General features: G+C 35.0%; 1 long non-coding RNA gene across 1 annotated transcript; it reads right to left on the bottom strand.

Annotated features, from left to right (window-relative positions):
• Positions 1-10,381: 10,381 nt before the first annotated feature.
• On the bottom strand, positions 10,382-13,997 carry LOC125163362 (uncharacterized). Its single transcript, XR_007151422.1, has 3 exons — positions 13,945-13,997; positions 13,414-13,590; positions 10,382-10,491 (listed from the first exon to the last, which is right to left on the bottom strand). It is a non-coding gene; the product is annotated as an uncharacterized LOC125163362 (long non-coding RNA).
• Between the last annotated feature and the right edge of the window lie 6,982 nt (positions 13,998-20,979).

Below are 20,979 nucleotides of genomic sequence, written 5' to 3'. Positions count from 1 at the left end.
AATGATGAAAAATATCACCTCTATTTTGGTACCTGTATGAAATTACCAGCAGTATTTCATGTAGATGAAAAAGTATACATTGACATTTAAATCTATTACATATTATGCCTCTTTCTGTATTTTGATTTAGTGATGTAAATCTTCATATAACTTTGTTTTTTACTCTCCATATTATAATTATAGAGAATAAATTTTGTAGAATAAATTGAATGCTTATGGAAATTTTATTACTGGAAACATCTTCTTCTGGGGGAGAATAAAGATTATATATTCTCATAACCACATAGAAAGATTCAAATTTTCAGTTGCTCTCAGTTTTTTTATAGACAAGCCTCTCCAAAAAATAAAGAATAATACATGCCCTTTAGGCCAAACTAGCTATACTCTCAGAGGCTGTGGTTAAATTCAGGCTCTGAATGTCGTCTGTAGTTAACAATCCCAGCAAGGCTTGGACTGCTGTTCTGTAAGTGTCCAGGTGAAAGAACTTACTGGTTCTCTACAGTTCTCATGGTAAAGAGGTCAACTTCACCTTTAGGTCTAACCTTCTGTTAGGCAGTACGTGTTATGTAGGCTTTGGGAATAGATTGGTTTCTCTGTAGGATATTTGGGGTCTGCCATTGAACAAAAGAAACAAACATGATCTTCAATAGAAGCTGTGCTTGTGTGTAGAATAAGATAGGAGTTGGCCTTCTTTGTGGTTTATTTCTTCAAGGCTTGTTTTAAAAAACCTGAATCCCGTTCTGCTTTTTGAGGTAGCCCTGTGAAAGTTTAATAAGCCGTTTGTGGAATCCTTAAGGAATGTGAGCCTTTTTGTGTGCTGCTGTTGAATTATAGAACTGATTCTCACTTGATGTCAGAAGTGCTACCTCTATTAATAAGTTGACAACTGTTCCAACTACATCTTTGAACATTTTTGAATTGGAGAAATAGACCAGAAATAGATACATAAACAAAACAAAAAGTAGGACATTAGCCATTTTTTATTTTTCTACTTTTTGCCTGGTGGCAATATGACACTAGGCAGCATTTTTTTTTTTAAATAGCCTTCTCCAAATTCTTTCTTTCTTTTTTTTTTTCATAAAGTTTATTTCTCAGGGAAGTTTTGGATTTACAGAAAAATTTAACAGTAAGTACAGAGTTTTCATACATCCCCTCCTCTCTCCTGCCTATTGCCTCTCCTTAACAGTTTTTTTTTCTTTTATTAACATCTTACATTGATGTGATACATTTACAATTGATGAACTGATATGATGCATTGTATTTTGCTAAAGTTGTAGTTTACATTAGGGTTCACACTTTGTGTTGTAATTTTCAGTAAGTTTTGGACAAAAATGTGATGGCCCGTATTCACCAGTAAAATATTGTACAGAGTCATTTGTCCCAAACATGATATGTGCTTCACTTATACATTCTTTCTTCTCTTTCCTTCCCAACTCCTGGCAACTACTAATTTTTTTTTTACTGTCTCTATAGTTTTTCCCTTTCCAATATGTCATAGAGTTGGCATCATATTGAATGAAGCTTTTTCAGACTGGCTTCCTTCACTGAGCAATATACATTTAAGTTTACTCCATGTCTTTTCGTGGCTTGATAGGTCATTTGCTTTTATCACAGAATAATATTTCATTGTATGGATGTACCACAGTTTATCCATTCACTTATTGAAAGACATCTTCGTTGCATATAATTTTGCATAAAATTTGCATAAAATTTGTGGATACGGCCATTTATGTACAGTTCTTTATGTAGATGTAAGTTTTCAACCTACTTGGGCAAATATTTATGAATGTGATTGCTGGAATATATGGTAAAACTACGTTTAGCTTTGTAAAACAAACAAAGAAAGAAACACCTCCAAACAGTCTTCCAAGGCAGCAGTACCATTTTGTATTACCACCAGCAATGAATGAGGGTTCCTGCTGGTCCATGTCCTTGCCGTCATTTGGTGTTGTCAGTGATTGGGGTTTTAGCCATTCTAATAGGTATATGCTGCCATCTTCTTTTAATTTGCAATTCCCTGTTGACATATATGAGGTTGCACATCTTTTTACACGCTCATTTGCCACCTATATCTTCTTTAGTGAATTATTTGTTCAGATTTTCTGCCTACCTTGTTTTTTTATACTGGGTTCTTTGAAAACTCTTATTATTGAGTTCCAGGAGTTCTTGCATGTTTGGGGGATACAGGTTCTTTACAGCTGTTTTGCAAATATTTTTGTTTCTAATCTGTGATTTGTCTTTTCATGTTCCTATCAGTGTTCTTTGCAGAGTAGGTTTAAATTTTAATGAAATATACCTTATTAATTTTTTCCTTCACATATCATGCTTTTGGTGGTGGTATCTAAAAGTTGCTAAACTCAATACCACTTTGATTTTTTCTTCTACGGGTTTTTTTGTGTTTTCTACATAAATAATGATGTCACCTGTGAACAAAGACAGTATTTTTTCTCCAATATGTATGTTTTTTTTAATGTTTTTATTTATTTTTGAAGGGGGGGGAGAGAGAGAGCGAGAGCGAGAGAGAGAGAGAGAGCAAGCGCATGAGTGAGGGAGGGGCAGAGAGAGAGGGAGACACAGAAGCTGAAGCAGGTTCCAGGCTCTAAGCTGGCTGAGCACAGAGACTGATGCGGGGCTCAAACTCACGAACTGTGAGATCATGACCTGAGCTGAAGTCAGATGCTCAACCGACTGAGCCACCCAGATGCCCCCTTAATATGTATGTTTTTAAATTTCCTTTTCTTGTCTTATTGCATTAGCTAAGGCATCCAGTATGTAAACAGAAGATATAAAAATATGTAAGAAATATGTTTGCTTTATTCGTGATCTTAGGGGAAAACATCTAATTTCTCACCATTAAGTGGCTATAGGGTATGTATGTATGTATGCTCTTTGTCAAGTTGAAGAAGTTCCCTTCTATGCCTTCTGGAAATGGGGATATATTTCCTTGCTTTTTGCAGCTTCTAGAGGCCTTTTGCATTTCTTGGATTTCCTCCATCTTTAAATTCTGTCACTCAAAACCTCTACATTCATTGTTGCATCTACTTTTTCTGAATCTGACCTTACCTCTCTCTTAATAAGGTCCTTGTGGTTGCATTGGGGCCATGTAGATAATCTAGGTTAATCTACCTATCTCAAGATTCTTTAACTTAATCACACCTACAAACCCCCTTTTGCCATGGAAGGTAACATGTTTACTACTTTGGAAGATTAGAGCCTAAACATCTTTGGAGACCTTTATTCTGTCTACCATAGTAGCATTCCTTGCTTTTATCTTTGCTGTTTAAACATTTCACATTCCTTTAAATTCAACTGGAATATCACTTCCATGTTGAATTTTTCCTTAACTATTTTTGGGATTTATTTCCTTTTTATTTTCTTTACATATAGAGTATATTACCCCCCTCCACCCCGGACTTATTTATGATTTATGTTTGCTTGGAATCAGTAAAAAGTCTCTTAACTGTTTTTGTTGTCTTTAGTATCACTTCTTGTTAATCAAATTTCTTCTTTATCATTACTATAAGACTTTGAAAATACTTATTCATTCAACAAATATTTATTGTGCCCTTATTAAATGTCAAGTACTGTGATAGACATTAGAAATAATGTAAGCAAAGGAAACACTTTTCTTAATAAGTTTACACATCACAAAAGTATTTAATTATAATATGGGATAGATTTAATGGAAATAAGATTATATAGTGGAACTGAGCTGGTCTGGTGGAGGCAGGAGTACTGGTGGTTATATTGATGGTGGAGGTTAAGGAGAGTTTAGACTTTTGCCAGGATATTAAGTGATATGTGAAGTTTGGGGGATATTCCAAGCAGAGAGAAGAGCAGATGCAGAGACTTTGGGGCAGAACAAATACTGAAGGAACTGAAAGAAAATTGGAGTGACCAGCTATGGAGAAAGAGAGAATGACATGGAATGGGGCTTTAGATGTGGGCAAGGGCTAGATCTCAAAGGGCTTTCTGAGCCACATTACCAGTTCTCACTAGTAACTGTGGGTTTTAAGCAGTGAATCCCCATGATGATATCTGAGTTCTAAAGGGATCTCTGTGATAATTACATTTATTTTTTTAAAAAAAATATTTGATAGTTTCTTAGAGTCTGATTATATCTTAAAATAATTTTTCATACTACCTTCTATGCATACCTACTGGTTAAGTAGATTCTGTCAAGATTTTCTTCTTACAGTTTTTATTTTAGGGAAAATAGCATATGTATAATAAATATACTTTCTTGTGCTTTGAAGAGCTCCTAAATCAGGAATATGACCATAACCTTCCCTTCTCTTGTTCTACACATGTACATAGAGCCTCAATTTCTCTCTCTCACACACGCACGTCCACACACAATTGAGAGTCATTAGACTATGTACTAAAGTCTAAACTCATTAGGATTCCATATCTGTAGACGTTGCTTTATCGCTACTCACTTCACTGCACTATTTGCCATTTTCTTATACATCATAAACCTCAGAATAAGTATTCATGAGTTTTCAACCACATTATGCTATCAGCCTACATTAAAGGTTAAATAACCTTACTAAATTCACTATTGTATAAATACCTCTTTCCTTTGCATTGTCTTTATATTGAGAGTATATAAGAAACATTTGTCTCATGATCTTCTGCTAAATAACTAGTTGTCTTTATCTCAGAGACTTTGTATACATCATTACAGATTGTTCTTTCCTTTTTAACTTTGTCCTTATGAAGCTTTTACCTTTATAGTTCAAGGGCACCTTGGTGGCTTAGTTGGTTGAGTGTACAATTTCAGCTCAGGTCATGATCTTGCGGTTCATGAGTTTGAGCCCCACATCAGGCTCGCTGCTATCAGCCTATCAGCACAGAGCCTGCTTGAGATCCTCTGTCCCCCTCACTCTGCCCTTCTCCCGCTTGTGCTTTCTCACAAATAAATTTAAAAAAATTTAAAAATAAAATAAAACCCAGTTCAACTACACTGATCCATCCACTAGGGAATATTATGTGAACTCCACTTACCACTGAAATTATTTTCATATCCATTTTTTATTTTTCTAGGGTTACATGAGCCTTTATTTTAATCATCTTATACTTCATGCATATTTATGTTAATTTTTTATTGTGAAGTATATTATAAAGAGGAGTACACAAAGCAGCCATATCAACAAATTATTAAATGAACACCAATATAACGACCTTATGAGAACAAAAATTACATTATCAGACCACCAGCATCCCTTTGCATGACATTTCTTAGTGACAACTGTTCCTTTCCACTTGAAGATAAACCAGTATTCTCATATTTAAGCATTATTCTCATCTTGATGATAATCATTCCATTACTTTTATTTATATGGGATCAAAAGTATATTTTGTGATTTATCCATATTATTTAATATTTCTATAGTTTCTATAACAGTTTTCATTGCTAGTGTGTTTTCTATAACTTTCAATTTTATTGCAAAAGTTTCTTATATGTTCTTATATTTTAAATTGCTTTAGGATATATATTCATATTAACTTTCCTAATACTGATCTGATCTGTTCCTAATACTGATTTTATATTTTACTTTCTTCTTTCGATAATCATTGTGCTAGAAATTTATCAATTTCATTTTTTCAAGGAAGTTGTAGGCCTTTCTATTGAATGATTACATTCCACTACAATAATTTTCATTCATATTTTTTATTTCTTCTTTCTGTTTTATAGTTCCTTTTTTAATAATTTTAGATTAATCCTTAGCTTATTATTTTTCTGCCATTTCAGTTTTCTCAATTGTTGCATTTAGGCCATAAAGTTTCATATAAGCACTGTTCAATTTCTACTGTAATTTCTTCTTCACCACATGGATTACTGAGGAGTGTTTTTTTAATTTCCAAATATGTGAAGTTTGTTAACTTCTAGCTTTATTGTCCAGTAAAATACATTCATTGGCTGCATTATTTCAGTTTTATAAAACTTTTTTTGACATTTGCACCAGTATATTATCACATTTGCAAATAATTCTTACACAATAGAAAACATGTAAATTCTGCAACACTGGCAATATCCTATGCAAGCGCCTTTGGTTAAGTTTGTTCAGTGTTTTGCAAAATCTCCTAAATCATTCTTTATTTTCTGTGAATATTGTATTAAAATTCTCTCATTGTAACTAATCAGTTGTCTGTTTCTCCTCATAGCTCTGCCAATTCGTGCTTTTTGTATTTTGAGGACATGATTAGGTGAAAATTTATTTATCAAATGTTTTGAGAATTTTAAACCTTCAACTCCATGATAAAGATTCTCAAAATGTCTTGGAATGCTTCTGGACTTGAAATTTATTTTCTCTACTACTTTATTATATTTTTATGCATTTCTTTTAGTAGTTGCATGATATATCTTCCTCCACATTCTACTTTTGACTTTTCTGTATCATTAGTCTTTCAAAGTATGTTTTATAAACAGCACACTTTTGTTTTAATCAGCAAAACAATCTTGTCTTTTAATTGAGCATTTATTCCATTTAATGTAATTAATTATATGTTGAGTTTAAATATACCACCTTAATATTTTCCTCCATTATCTTTCCATTCTTGCCTTATTTATGAATAATTATTTGTTATTATTTTAATTCTGTCAAATGGAATTATATTAAGAAGTGGGATTTCTGGATCATATTGTAGTCCTATTTTACTTCTGAATAAACTTCATACTATTTCTCCAAGGTAGCTGTACCAGTTTACATTCCCATACATCAGTGGTATACAAAGGTTTCCTTTTCTGCACATCTTTTGTCTTTCTGATAATAGCTATACTAACAATATGTGAAGTGACATCTCATTGTGCCTTTGATTTGCTTTTCTCTGTTGATTTGTGAGGTAGAGTGTCTTTTCATGTACTTGTTGGCCATTTGTGTGTCTTCTTTGGAAAAAATGTCTATTAAGTTCTTTTGCCCATTGTCTATCTATCTGTCTGTTTATTTTTGCTATTGGCTTATCTGAGTTACATAATTTTATGTTAATATAATTTTGGATATTAGCCCCTTATCAGATATGTAGTTTTCAAAGATTTTCTCCCATTCTGTAGGTTGCCTTTTCATTATGTTAATAGTTTCCTTTCATGCAGAAGCTTTTTGTTTGATATGGTCCCACTTGTTTACATTGCTTTTGGTACCTTGCTTTAATATCAAACCAAAAAAATAATTGCCAACAGTGATGCCCAGGAGCCTAGTCTCCATGTTTTCTTCTAGGCATTTTATGGTTTCAAATCCTAGGTTCAGGTTTCTAATCCATTTTGAGTAGATTTTGTGTATGGTATAAGACAGAGGTCCAGTTTCGCTTTTGTATGTGGCTAACTGGTTTTCTCAACACCATTTACTGAAGAAACTATCCTTTTCCCATTGTATATTCTTGAGTCCTTTGTCAATAATTAATTGGTCATATGTACATGGATTTAGTTCTGGGCTCTCTGTTTTGTTCTGTTGACCTGTGTCTGTTTTTTGCTAATGCCATAGTGTTTTGATTACTATAGCTTCATAGTATGGTTTGAAATTAGGAAGTGTGATGTGTCTACCTTTGTGCTTCTTTCTCAAGATTACTTTGACTATTTAGGACCTTTTGCAGCTTTATATAAATTTTAAGATTGTCCTGTTTCTGTGAGAAATGACACTGGAATTGTAATAGAAACTGCATGGAATCTATAGGTAATTTTGAGTAATACAGGCATTTTAACAATATTAATTGTAATCTATGAACACAGAATTTATTTCCGTTTTTTCATCTGTATCTTATAGGACTATGGAACCAAGAAGCTCAGGCTCATATCCTGTTTTTATCATTCACAGATGGTGTGTGACATTGGGCAGATTATTTGAATTTGGGGCACTTCCTAATCTATAAAATAGGGATGGTAATAAATAAATCAATTTCATAGAACATTATGAATTACACTTATAGAGAACTTAGTGCCTAGCACAGTAGATGAAAAATATATGTAATATGTCAAAGAAAATGTTTGCTAAAAATCTTAAAGTTAGTGATAGTTAATTTTTATGTGTCTACTTAGTTGGGCCATGTTGCTCAGATATTTGTTCAAGCATTATTACTGAAACATTACTCAAACATTATTCTGAGTGTTTCTGTGAGGGTGTCTGGATAGGATTTACTAACACGTTATTAAAATAAGATTACAAAAAAATCAGTGGACTTTGAGTAAAGCAGATAGCTCTCATAATGTGAATGGGCCTTATCCAATTAACTGAAGATCTGAATAGAGCAAAAGCTGACTGCCTCCAAGCAAGAATGGATTCTGATGTGACACTGCCTTAAAACTTCAACTGAAACCTCTGTTCTTCCCTTGGTCTTTAGTCTGCAGGATCAGCCTATGGATTTTGAACTTGCAGGCCCCAATAATCTTGTAATCCAATTCTTTAATGCTTTCTTTTCTTTTTTTAAAAAAATGTTATTTATTTATTAGAGAGAGAGAGAGAGGGAGAGAGAGAGAGAGAGAGAGCACAAACTGGAGGGGAAGAGAGAGAGGGAGAGAATCCCAAGCAGACTCCACTGTCAGTGCACAGCCTGATGTGGGGCTCAATATCATGAGCTGTGAGATCATGACCTGAGCTGAAATCAAGAGTTGGATGCTTAGCTGACTGAAATACCCAGGGGCCCATGTGATCCAGCTCTTAAAAATTAATTCCTCTCTCTCTGTATGTGCACATGTGTCTGTGTATGCATTCAGACACATCCTATTACAGTAGACCCTTGAATAACACAGACTTGAAATGTGCAAATATATATGGATATTTTTTTGATAAATGCAGTACAGTATTGTAAATGTACTTCAGTTTTCCTTATGACTTTTAAATATTTTCTCTAGCTTTATTGTAAGAAGATAGTATATAGTACATAATATACAAAATACATGTTAGTCAACTACTTATGTTATTGGTAAGGCCTCTGGTCAAAAGTAGGCTATTAGTAGCTAAGTTTTGGGAGAGCCAAAAGTTATACATAGAATTTTGACTGTGGGTAGGGGTCAGTACTCTTAATCCCCACATTGTTCAAGGGTCAACTGTAGTTCTGTATCTCTGGAGAACTGTAATAGAGATGTCTAATATTTCCATGTATTTTGTCATTTTTCTAACAAAAATGACATAGCTGGGGGCATAAAATTTAGCACTATGAAATACAGTACAGCATCTTAATTTTTATTAGACAGTGGCCCCCAATTATTTTGATAGGGCTCATCTCATATATTTTCTATTGATAATAACTGTAGCATAATAAACTCTTTAGGCGGACCTATGATTGCCCTTGTGTAAATATACTCTCTGAATATGAGTGACGCCTATGACATTAACTTGTAACCAACTGGATAGAGAAAAGGTGATAGGTTGTATGTGTTTATGTGCATGTGGTTATGTTACCTAGGCTGAAGTGCCTGCCTCCTGTACTCTTTCCTTTCCTTGCTGGCTATGAGGAAGGGAAAGGCCATGTTGGGGAATCCCACCTGGCAAAGAACTAAGTGTAGGCGGCTTCTAGGAGGTGAGAACTGCCCTTTTCAATAGCCTGCAAGAATGGGAAGTCTCAGTCCTACAACTGCGTGGAACTGACTGCTGCTAACAGCCACACGAAGGGGCAAGCACAGATTTTCCCCACTCCGCACAACGGATGAGCATCAGTTCTGGCTGACAATTTGCAGCATAGTGGAGCAGCCCACTAAAGCATGTCTGGACTCCAAACCCACAGAAACTGTGACAATTAATGTGTTGTCTTAAGCTCCTACGTTAGTGAGGATCCTTTTATACAGCAATAAGTGATTAATAAAGTAACATTTTTATCACGACGTCTCTAAGAAAGATTATGCAAGATTGGAATTAGGACATGTTTACTTTGTTTTACATAATTCTAGTTACCTGTGTTTCTCTGTGTTCTCCAGTTACATTCTCAGGAGCTTTAAATCCTGGATTCCTTCTTTGCCCTCTTTCTCTAATATATTTCCCTCACTACTTGCAAAAAATAAGGGAATGAGAAGAAGGAGAAAAAGAAGTAAGAGAAGTAGGAGGGGAAACAGGAGAAGAGCAAGGAAGAGGGGAGGGAGAGGAAGGAGGAGGGGAAGGATGGTGTTAGATGCCTAGCTTCTTGTGCAAACCTCTGTTACACACTAGTTGCTTTGTGTTGAGTTTATTAGTTTTTTAGTTTTCCCAAATAGTCTGCAGGGAGGTCAGAAAAGGTACTTTAGTCATGTTTGTATACCATGCCAGGAACATGATAGATATTCAATACATGTAAATTCAATGGAAATATTTAATTTAAAATGTTACATGAAGAACATTTGCTTACATCTAATGCAGAGAACTGTAAAATTTTACCCAGAGAGATGGAATTTTACCAAAAAATATGTGGACATCGGTTCTCTTTTTTATTGCCATAGTAACGATGCACTATTCAGTGTGTCCTTATAATATTCATCAGCTTTCCACTTTGCTGTCTTTAAATATAGGAAGAAAGCACACTATCCATCTGGAAAGAAAAGAAAATAATAAATACAGAATTAAATATAATGTAAAATAACATGTGCAATTATTTATACTGGGGGTCACCATGTCCAAAAATAGGAAAAGATGTATTTTATGGTATAATATCCTTAGTCTGAACAGTCATGGGAAAATTTGTGACCTCTCACATGTATTAACCACTCAACATAATGATTTTGAGGTTTAATGGCTCTATTTTTATAAGAAACATAGGGACTTAGATACTGAACTTTGTTTTTACAATCTCACAAACTTCAGGTTATCTGTAGATTTTCAGTATCCGTTTTGTAATGTTCTCCCTCACTAGTTTTATCAGACCAATACAGCTATTCTCTTCAAGACACCTTCACCAAAATTTATATCACTTAATGTTAATATGGTTGTTGCATCTAATTTGTATATTTCTGATTTGCAAGACTACTTCTTATTTTAGTAACATAAAATCAAAGACAGTTTTAGTTTATATAAGAGACTTATTTGGCAGTATATCTCACAAAGAGAAAAAAATGCAGGTGTCCATGGGGATAGTGAATGAAAGGAATGAAAATTTGTCAAGTGTGTGTAAATATGTGTGTGCATGCATACATGTATATGTTTATACATACATATATATGTTGTGCTACGTCTACCTATATATACACACAAACTAATAAGCATTGATATTAATAGTATGAGACTAATTAATAGTATGAGACTAATGAGTAATAATCCACATAAATAATTCTCTATATTGCCCTAGAGCAAATGTTGTCCTATTTCAGGAAAGGCAAAAAAAAAAAAAAAAAAAAGATTACTGTAGGTTAATTTATACTCTAATGAAGAGTATCTCCTTTCAATGACTTTATCTCAGATTCTTTGACTAAGTTCAAGAAGAGAGAGGTATCAGCATATGTTAGAAAGCCCCCAAGATAAGGCAGCCAGACATAGTACATTTGACCTTGTGCAGATTTCATAATAGTTTCATATATCAAGTGTGAATTATGATGGTTACTACCTTGTAGCCTTATTTTTTATGAGGATCATCTGGGAAAATATTTATATAGTGATCAGAAGATGCTGTGAGATTAAGGAACAAAGAGATTAAGTGATTTGAGAAAAAATAATAATCTCCAATATTGCTGTATCTTTAATGCCATTTTAATATAGACATAAAAGGCAGTTGCCTATAAAACATCATTTGAAAGATGCCAAAAATGTTTGTCCATGCTTTACAAGATGTTATCCCACAAAAGAGGTGATAATGTGAAATTTTCATACATAGCATTTAATTTCTTGGTTTCAAGGCCTCGAAGGCCCAAGTAAATTGATAATTCCTTACATTTGTGTCATGTCTTAAAATTTGCAAGACGTTTCTGCTTATTATATATTTTAATCTTCCTTCTGCCCTGTGATTTAGGCACTTTAAAAATAATCATTTCACAGGGTGCCTGGCTGGTTCAGTCAGAGCATGTGACTCTTAATCTCAGGGTTGTGAGTTCAAGCCTCACGTTGGGCGTGGAGCCTACTTAAAATTAAAAAAATAATAACAATTATTATTTCACAGTTGTAGGCCTGATTCACATCAGACCTAAGAGATGAACTCAGTGCTTTTGACTCCACTGAGTGTTGGCAGTGGTCTCTTCACAGTGCCATAGCTGACTGAAAATGGTATCTGGAAAGGTTTCCTCCCATGCAAAATTTAAGGCAAGTTAAATTAGTTCCTATCAGCAAAAATAAATCCCCAGGTAAATGGACATAGGGAGATTATGATGGGAAATTCTATCAGGACAGTTCCACATTATAAGAACGAGGTCTAGAAGACGAGTGTGATAGGAGTCGGATACTGAGAAGGAGCCCTGTGTTATCACCAGGTATCCCGGAGCTGGGAGGGCCTAAGTGAAAAGAAGTCGTTACAAACAGGGTCACGAAGGAACACTTCAGGATACTGTGTGATCCGGTTCCACTCCAAACTCCTGTTTCTCTGTTCCTTGACTTGAATTTTATAATTTAATCATCCATTCAACCAACAGTTATCTGGTATCAGGTGGTGTTCTAGATCCTGGGAACGGGACTGTGAACAAAAAAGATGAAAAGTTCTGCTCCTGTGAAGTGAAGATTAAATTGTAGTCAGAGATATTAAAATGCTTAATGATCTGGCATAACCATTTTTTTTCACCTACACACCCTCTATCTGCAATGCTCTTTCCATCCCTTCTTGAATCTTCAATATTCTGTTTGGTTTTCACATGTTTCAGGAAGCTTTTCTGAATTTTACAATAGGGACAATATTCCTTTATCTTATGTGCCTTTAATATTACACATAACACATATTTTTCACTGTTATCAGTATTTTTTTTAACTTAAAGTCAGAGCCCCGGTCGTCTTTGTATGTGTATCACCCTTGCAAAACCCAACACCTTACACAGCTGCACTATACAGATTTGTTCAGTGGAAGAATAACCTTCTTTTGCAGATACGTCCAAAAATGATCCTTGCTTTTTTTCTTTTTTGCTGACTGCATTTTGACAAATGTTTAGCTGCATTTTCCAGGGTAGTGTTCTTCATTGATCAAATGATTAGATATCTGCTAAATTTTGACACCAACCTGGAGCCATGTGGACATGTTTTCCCCTGTCCTTAAAGACCCTTGAAATAAATAATGAAATATATAAAATATACTAACAGAAACCGAAGAAAGCATGCCATTCACAGTTAATATAACTGTTCTGTCTATACCTTTAAGTCCCCTGCGTGTAGTAGTAGCAAGGTGATAGTTTGTGAATTAAGTACACCTTCCACCCTCCTCTCCCCCTACTCAGAGCTAATGACTGACATTCTTCCTAGAATTTTCAAAGATTTTGAGCAGCACATTAGCCCAAAGATAATAAAAAAAAGAACAAATTCCAAACCCATTAGGGAGAAAAATTACCTATGGAGCTGGAGTTGATCTGATATATCCAGCAAAATTGGGGATAGCAACTTGAATAATGATCCGGAAGACTGACAGAGTGATGGATAGACTTCTGTAAACCCATGGGGCTCGTAGAGGATTTCTCTGTTCTCTGTCTGCGGTAGCAGCAACTGGCATGGTTTCTTTAATCTGCAGCTGAAGTGTATTAGAATATATGATGAATTAACATGGACTTTTCTTCCTTTTCTCGCTGTCAGTTTTATAAAAAGAGAAAAAATACACTTATATATATATACACTAAAGACATGCTGTATTTAATAATTATCCCTTTCCTATGATTTGTTCACTTCGATTATATATTAATTATATTATATTATATTATATTATATTATATTATATTATATTATATTATATTATATTATATTATTATTATATGTATTATATATGATCCCTCATTGGCTTAATGAGCTGCTCATAGCATCTATTAGCCTGCTCTTCACCTTTCCCTTCCTAACCCTGGCTTAAATATCAATAGTCCCTTTCTCTCACTTCAAAAGTCCTTCAAAAGTCCTGTGTAGAGTGGCTAGGTGAGCACACCTGAGCTCACTCTGCTGCTCTGTGACTTAACAGTTGGGCGGCCTTAGCCACATTACTTACCTTTTCAGGGTTTCTCACTTGTGAAATAACTACATCACAGTATTGTAATGAAATTGAGATGATACTGCAGGCAAATCAGCTAGAACCCTGTACACACCCAGAAGTGTTAATTGCCTCCCTGTCTATGAGTAAAGCTTTTTTTGTGGCTGTGATTTTATATTGTTTATTTTATTGCAACAAGCAGAGAAGAGGCAAAGCATATATATTAACCATAGTTTAACTCATGAATAAGCATAGTTACTAGCGCAAGTTCACTTCAGAAGAAAGACCTAGGGACAATAATCTTTAAATTATAACCTGGGTAATCTGGCTTCTACAATTCATAGAATTTTAAGGTAATAAAGGAATAGAGGAAATAATATATTTTGGTGTCTACTATGTGCCAAGTTCTGTGCCAAGTGCTTATTTCCATTGTTTATAATTCCCACAACAATCCTGATGGTACTTATTCCGAGAGTAAATTTAGACTCGTGAAGGTTAATTCATTTGCCACTGCTCACGCAACCAATATGTGATGAATTTTAGATTAAAATCCAGGCAATAATGACCCTAAAATCTGTACCCTTTCTATCTTATCATGATTCCTTCCTTATTTAGAGAGATTTTAGACATAATTTATGCCAACTTTTTTTTTTTGATGAAGTTTGGTCTAAGGAAATTGACTTGTTAAAGGCAAGTCAAACCTTGTCTTCTCAAACTTTGACTCATATGTGTTCATTGGGTTATTTAAAACCTTTGATTTGTATTTCCCTGATAAGGAGCGATGCTGAACATCTTTTCATGTGCCTGTTGGCCATCCGGATGTCTTCTTTAGAGAAGTGTCTATTCATGTTTTCTGCCCATTTCTTCACTGGGTTATTTGTTTTTCGGGTGTGGAGTTTGGTGAGCTCTTTATAGATTTTGGATACTAGCCCTTTGTCTGATATGTCATTTGCAAATATGACCCAGCAATAGCACTGCTAGGAATTTATCCAAGGGATACAGGAGTACTGATGCATAGGGCCACTTGTACCCCAATGTTCATAGCAGCACTCTCAACAATAGCCAAATTATGGAAAGAGCCTAAATGTCCATCAACTGATGAATGGATAAAGAAAATGTGGTTTATATACACAATGGAGTACTACGTGGCAATGAGAAAAAATGAAATATGGCCTTTTGTAGCAACGTGGATGGAACTGGAGAGTGTGATGCTAAGTGAAATAAGCCATACAGAGAAAGACAGATACCATATGGTTTCACTCTTATGTGGATCCTGAGAAACTTAACAGGAACCCATGGGGGAGGGGAAGGAAAAAAAAAAAAGAGGTTAGAGTGGGAGACAGCCAAAGCATAAGAAACTGTTAAAAACTGAGAACAAACTGAGGGTTGATGGGGGGTGGGAGGGAGGAGAGGGTGGGTAATAGGTATTGAGGAGGGCACCTTTTGGGATGAGCACTGGGTGTTGTATGGAAACCAATTTGACAATAAATTTCATATATAAAAAAAAAAACAAAAAACCTTTATTTTACCTATTGCTTTCTTATAACTGCATTTACATATCTCAATAGCTTTTCTTTGTCCCTGAAATCTTTCATTATTGAGACTATGTGTCATCAGATTTTATAAGAAAAAGAAAAAGCCTGGGTTTCTCACCCTCCTCATCTGACCTCCCGTGTGATATTTGGTAACAAACAAGTAAGTTCGTGTCTTTATCTCTTTGTTGTACGTGCTTATATGGTGATGACTGTAAAGCATTCTGCTAACTATTAAGTGACAAAAGTGGTCATAACTGTATATATCTAATAAGACCCTTGACAGAATCACTTAAAGCAGAGTCTATATTTCTCAGTCTATATTTTTTCGTAGTTGCCCCTAAAAAGCACACCCCCTTTTTTCCTTCTATGTTTTTTAGTTTTCTTCTTCTTCTTCTTTTTTTTTTTTTAGTTCCCAAAGTGTCCACCTTTTCAGATCATGTACCCATTAGGCTAACTGCCTTAGGAATCCTCTAGTTCTTGAAAATAAGAGCTAAGAAATTTTCATATCCCCCTCTTCTCAGATTTGTGAAATGTATTTGTCATAATGGCTGACTTTTGACACAGATGACATCATTTTACCATCATAATAGAATTTAGAATTCTGTCAATATAGAAGAGATGCTAGAAGTTTCATTATTTATAAGAGGCTCCAAATGGATAAAACCAAACACAGTAAAACCTTACAAAAGATCTTGGAAAGTATTGACACAATGACATTTTTGGCAATTTCTTTATGATGATACCTTGTAGAAACAGATCTAGCCATGAGTACCAAGCAAGTTTTGCTTAGGAATCGTCCGCCATTGAGGTTGGAAGCTATCAGCACTAATTCTTTATATGTAGCAACCCAATACTTGCCGTGCTGACCCTACTGTAAAGGCATCTTTGGCTGCATTCTTACTCCTTCCTCCTATTCATTTCTGAGCCAACTGATCCTGCCATAAATGCCACCAGATAAAGTAAGGTATTTCACTCAATATAACTTTTGAAATTAATGCGATAACATAAATTGAAATGCCGACAACTCAGTAAATGCTGTTCTTTTCTCTGCCTTCTATAAATTTCAGTGCAATGAATTTTTTAGGAACATGTAGCGATGCCCGAGCACACAGTGAGGGTCTCTACCTTGACTAATGCTCAAGGTATGAGTTCAGTACATGCTGACTGAATCAATCCATGTACAGTTATACCACTTTATTCATACATATGCAGCTATATAAAGATTTAGGTATGATTACATGTTCATTATACTGAAAGTGCTTGCATATATACTCTTTAACATATATGTAAACTTATTCAAAGAAATAAATTATGGATTAGGATAATCACTTTTATTTTCAACTATGATATTTTATTTGAACAGAGGTCTGTGTCAAAATTTTATACTTAACTGCTTTCAGGTTTCAAATTTCACAAACATTTTTTCATTTGATCTTTATATCTGCAGAAAGGAAAAGTAGACATTAGTATTCCTAGTTTACAAATGGAGAAGATTGAAGTTAATTTGAATCAACCAGTTTATTGATGTTGAAGTGGTGAATAGTTATTTTTGCAACAAAATTAACTTGCCAAATATTGATGTTTAGAAAAATCATCAAAGCATTTTTATGGGTAAACCCCTATCCTTATTCGACATAACATTGGGTATGTGTCATGAGAGGTGAATTTTGGATCTTTCCAGAAGGTTCTTCTCTAAAGGGATGTGCAATATCATTATTGTTGTAATCAACAATAATTTTCTTGTCCTGTGGTATAAGTCTCCTTCCTTCAGATTATTTGTGCTGTTGAGATAACACGGCACCCCTCTTGAGTAAGGATGCAGTGATTGCATACTCTATAGAGAAGATGTAAGCCATGGACAAATGAAAATCACTGCTGTTGGGGCGCCTGGTGGCGCAGTCGGTTAAGCGTCCGACTTCAGCCAGGTCACGATCTCGCGGTCTGTGAGTTCGAGCCCCGCGTCAGGCTCTGGGCTGATGGCTCGGAGCCTGGAGGCTGTTTCCGATTCTGTGTCTCCCTCTCTCTCTCTGCCCCTCCCCCGTTCATGCTCTGTCTCTCTCTGTCCCAAAAATAAATAAACGTTGAAAAAAAAAAATCACTGCTGTGTTTTATGTGGTTTCTTAGAGATAAGCACTCTCAGGTCAAGATAAATTTTTATGCTCCTGTGCTCTTTATTAATTGCTTTAAATTATAATAAGAGGTCAAAACACAGGGGTCCTTCTAATTTATTTCCTAATTATTATGTATGTGTGTCTCTGTGTATATTTGTGTATGTGGATACACAAATAATGTCTCCAAGGAAAAAGGGGAAAAAGTAATGTATAATGGATTTAGAGACAAGAGATATGAAAGGAGACATGATACTCTGACAGCCAGAAAAACATGTATTAAAATATGGTTTGTAGCCATGTTGGAGAAGGTGTCGGTTTGAAGAACAAAAATCCAAAATCCATGAAACTATTTTGTTCACAGCCTTAAACAAACCTGAAATGTAAGACTAATTTTTATTTGCATAGAAATCCCATTGCTCATACAGTTAATGCTAATTATGTCCTCTAAGGTTATACATGTCCTTTTAAGGACCACATTGGTTTGTTTGTCTGCAAATAACTAGCTAATAGGATACAGTTTGTCTCACCTAATATATTTTCATGCCATTTTCATGCTACTGTTAACATTATTAAATTTGTAATTTTGTTTTTTATGGTTGTGCTGCATTATATCTTCAGTTCTCAAAAAATGGACCCATGACTAAAATGTGGTTTACTGAAGCATAAAAAGTGATGAAAAGAGTAACATAAATAGTACAGCCCAAAATAACATCATAAACAAAGAGTGAAGTGGTCTCTAGTGGTGAATATGGAATGCAAATCTGTATATGCTGGGACACATAAATCTTCGAGTGTCATGATTTCACATATGCGACAGGAAAAGAAAAGTGCAAATAGGAAGTACGTTTATGATATCTTAAAAAATTGAATTATATTTGACTGGAGATTAATTTGCCACAATTCCCCAGTTCATTTTCCATTATAAAGCCTTGTCAAACAGGGGCATAAATGTCTGGCAAGGCTATTTCTTGAAGGATTAATTGATGTGTTCCCTCTGCTTCCTTGTGAAGTTTCCAGCTTGTACCCTGAGAAATATTCCACTTTCCTGGACCACGTGAGTTAGGGAAATCACCCATTTAAAGAAAAAAAAAAGCCTAAATCATAACAGAAGAGAAGAAAAGAGAAAAGAAGGAAGAGAAGAAATCAAGAGGGGGCATAAGAGAAAGAAAAGGAGAGGACAGAGAAAAGAGGAAGGCCTTAAAAGCCCCCAATCTTGTTTGAAGAGTAGGAAGAAAATATACCTTCACTTAACCAGCAGAAATGCATGGATTCTGGCTAACTGTGTAGCTGTTGTTTTTGTTTTCCATGGAGATGTCCACCAACAGATAAACTGCAGCCCTTTGATTTGAACATCCAGTTGCAGTGAAACTTAGTTTTACCCACTTTTAAATGTCTCATTATCTGTGACTGATCTGCCACTCTATAGTTTGGGGCACATTCTGCATTCCCTCAGTGAGGGCAACTTAGACACCAACCGTATGATGGAGTGGTAGTGGTGATGGCGATACTCCCATTGTAAGGTGGGAGTTGGGGGAGCTGGAAAGAATAAGCTAGAATACTTGACCAGTGGAATCTATTCAAAGCCATTGATTTTTCTATTTTTGATTCAGTAAGCTGAGGGAGATTTTTAAACATAACATGCATAAAATAATTTTCATGCAATAACGCTGATTTTGTTGTTAGACTTACAGAAGAGACCAAAAGTTGGACAGCATTTATGGTTCTACTCTTTATAGCAGAAGCAACTCAGAAAACAATAGCCAACTGCAATATTAATGACAAATTTTACACTCAAAGAGAAAGCATAAGAAGTTATTGTTGAAAAATCTTTGTCAAATGATATTTTAGGATGATGCATAATGTTAATTATGTATTAAAGGAAGGAGAATAATTATGTGGTAACTGCCTGCAGATATTTTGCTAAACAATAGAATGAAATAATTTGTGCAGACTGAATAATAACTTGGCTTACACACTGTACAGATATTAGAGAATTATACTTGATGGCTCTTTATCAATGAAAACCTCATGCCGTAGGATAAGATATTTTTTATTTGATTACCACTTATTTTATGAACTTGGCATTTCTGACTGTGGCCTTGCAAGGAGAGTTGGGAATAAGAAGAGGGGTTATCAGGGTACCTGGGTGGTTCAGCCTGGTGGTTAAGCATCCTACTTCAGCTCAGGTCATGATCTTATGGTCTGTGGGTTCAAGCCCCGTGTTGGGCTCTGTACCAAGAGCTCGGAGCTTAGAACCTGCTTCAGATTCTGTGTCTCCCTCTCTCTCTGCCCCCCCCCCCTGCCTCATGTTCTCTTTCTCTCTCTGTCTCTCTTTCTCAAAAATAAACATTGCAATTTTTTTTAAAGAGGAGGGGTTATATTGTGAGCCAGTTTGGGTGTACTTTAATACTAATGTACATATGATTTCATTCAAGGTGAGTGTTTGGTGAATAGTGATATGCTTCCTGACTTTATGTATCAAAAAGTACTAGAAATAGTAAGAATAGTAAGAATGAAATAAGATACAACCTCAGGAAAAAAAGTATGAAATGGAGATAAGTAGTTTACTTGACACACAGTTCAAATTAATGGTCAAAAGACTGGTCACCAAACTGGGGAGGAGTGAGAACTTCAACAAGGAGATGGAAAAATAAAAAAAGTACCAAATAAATGTCAGAGTAGAAGTATAATGATTGAACTGAAAAATACACTAAAGGAATTTAATAGCCAAGTAGATGAAACAGAAGAAAAGTTCAGTCAACTTGAAGACAAGGCAGTGGAACTCACCCAGTCAGAGCAGCAAAAAGAAAAAAAGAATGAAAAAAAGCAAAAATAGTTTAAGGGACTTACAGGACAATATCAAAAGAACTAACATTCGTATTATAGGATTTACATTATGGAGATAGAGGAACAGATAACTTAGTTGAGGAAATAATCAATGAAAGCTCCCCTAACCTAGGAAAGGAGCAGATATGTAGACCCAGGAATCCCAGAGAGTTCCAAATACAGTGAACCAAAAGACATTATAATTAAAGGAAGCCAAAAATCATTATAATTAAAAAGTCAAAATTTAAGACACGGAAGGAATCTTAAAAGCCACAAGAGAATAACAACTTGTTAGGAACAGGGGAACAAGACTATCAGCAGATTTTTCAGCAGAAACTTTGTATGCCAGAGGGAGTGTCGTGATATATTCAAGTGCTGAAAGAAAAACCCTTCCAACCATGAATAGCCTACATGTCCAAATTTTTCAGAATTGAAGGACAGATAGAGAGTTTTCAGGACAAATAAAAGCTAAA

Source organism: Prionailurus viverrinus, chromosome B1 (genome assembly GCF_022837055.1).
Source record: "Prionailurus viverrinus isolate Anna chromosome B1, UM_Priviv_1.0, whole genome shotgun sequence".
Classification (NCBI taxonomy): Eukaryota; Metazoa; Chordata; class Mammalia; order Carnivora; family Felidae; genus Prionailurus; species Prionailurus viverrinus.
The sequence above is the reverse complement of the archived record's forward strand: the minus strand, read 5'-3'. Positions and strand labels throughout refer to the sequence as shown.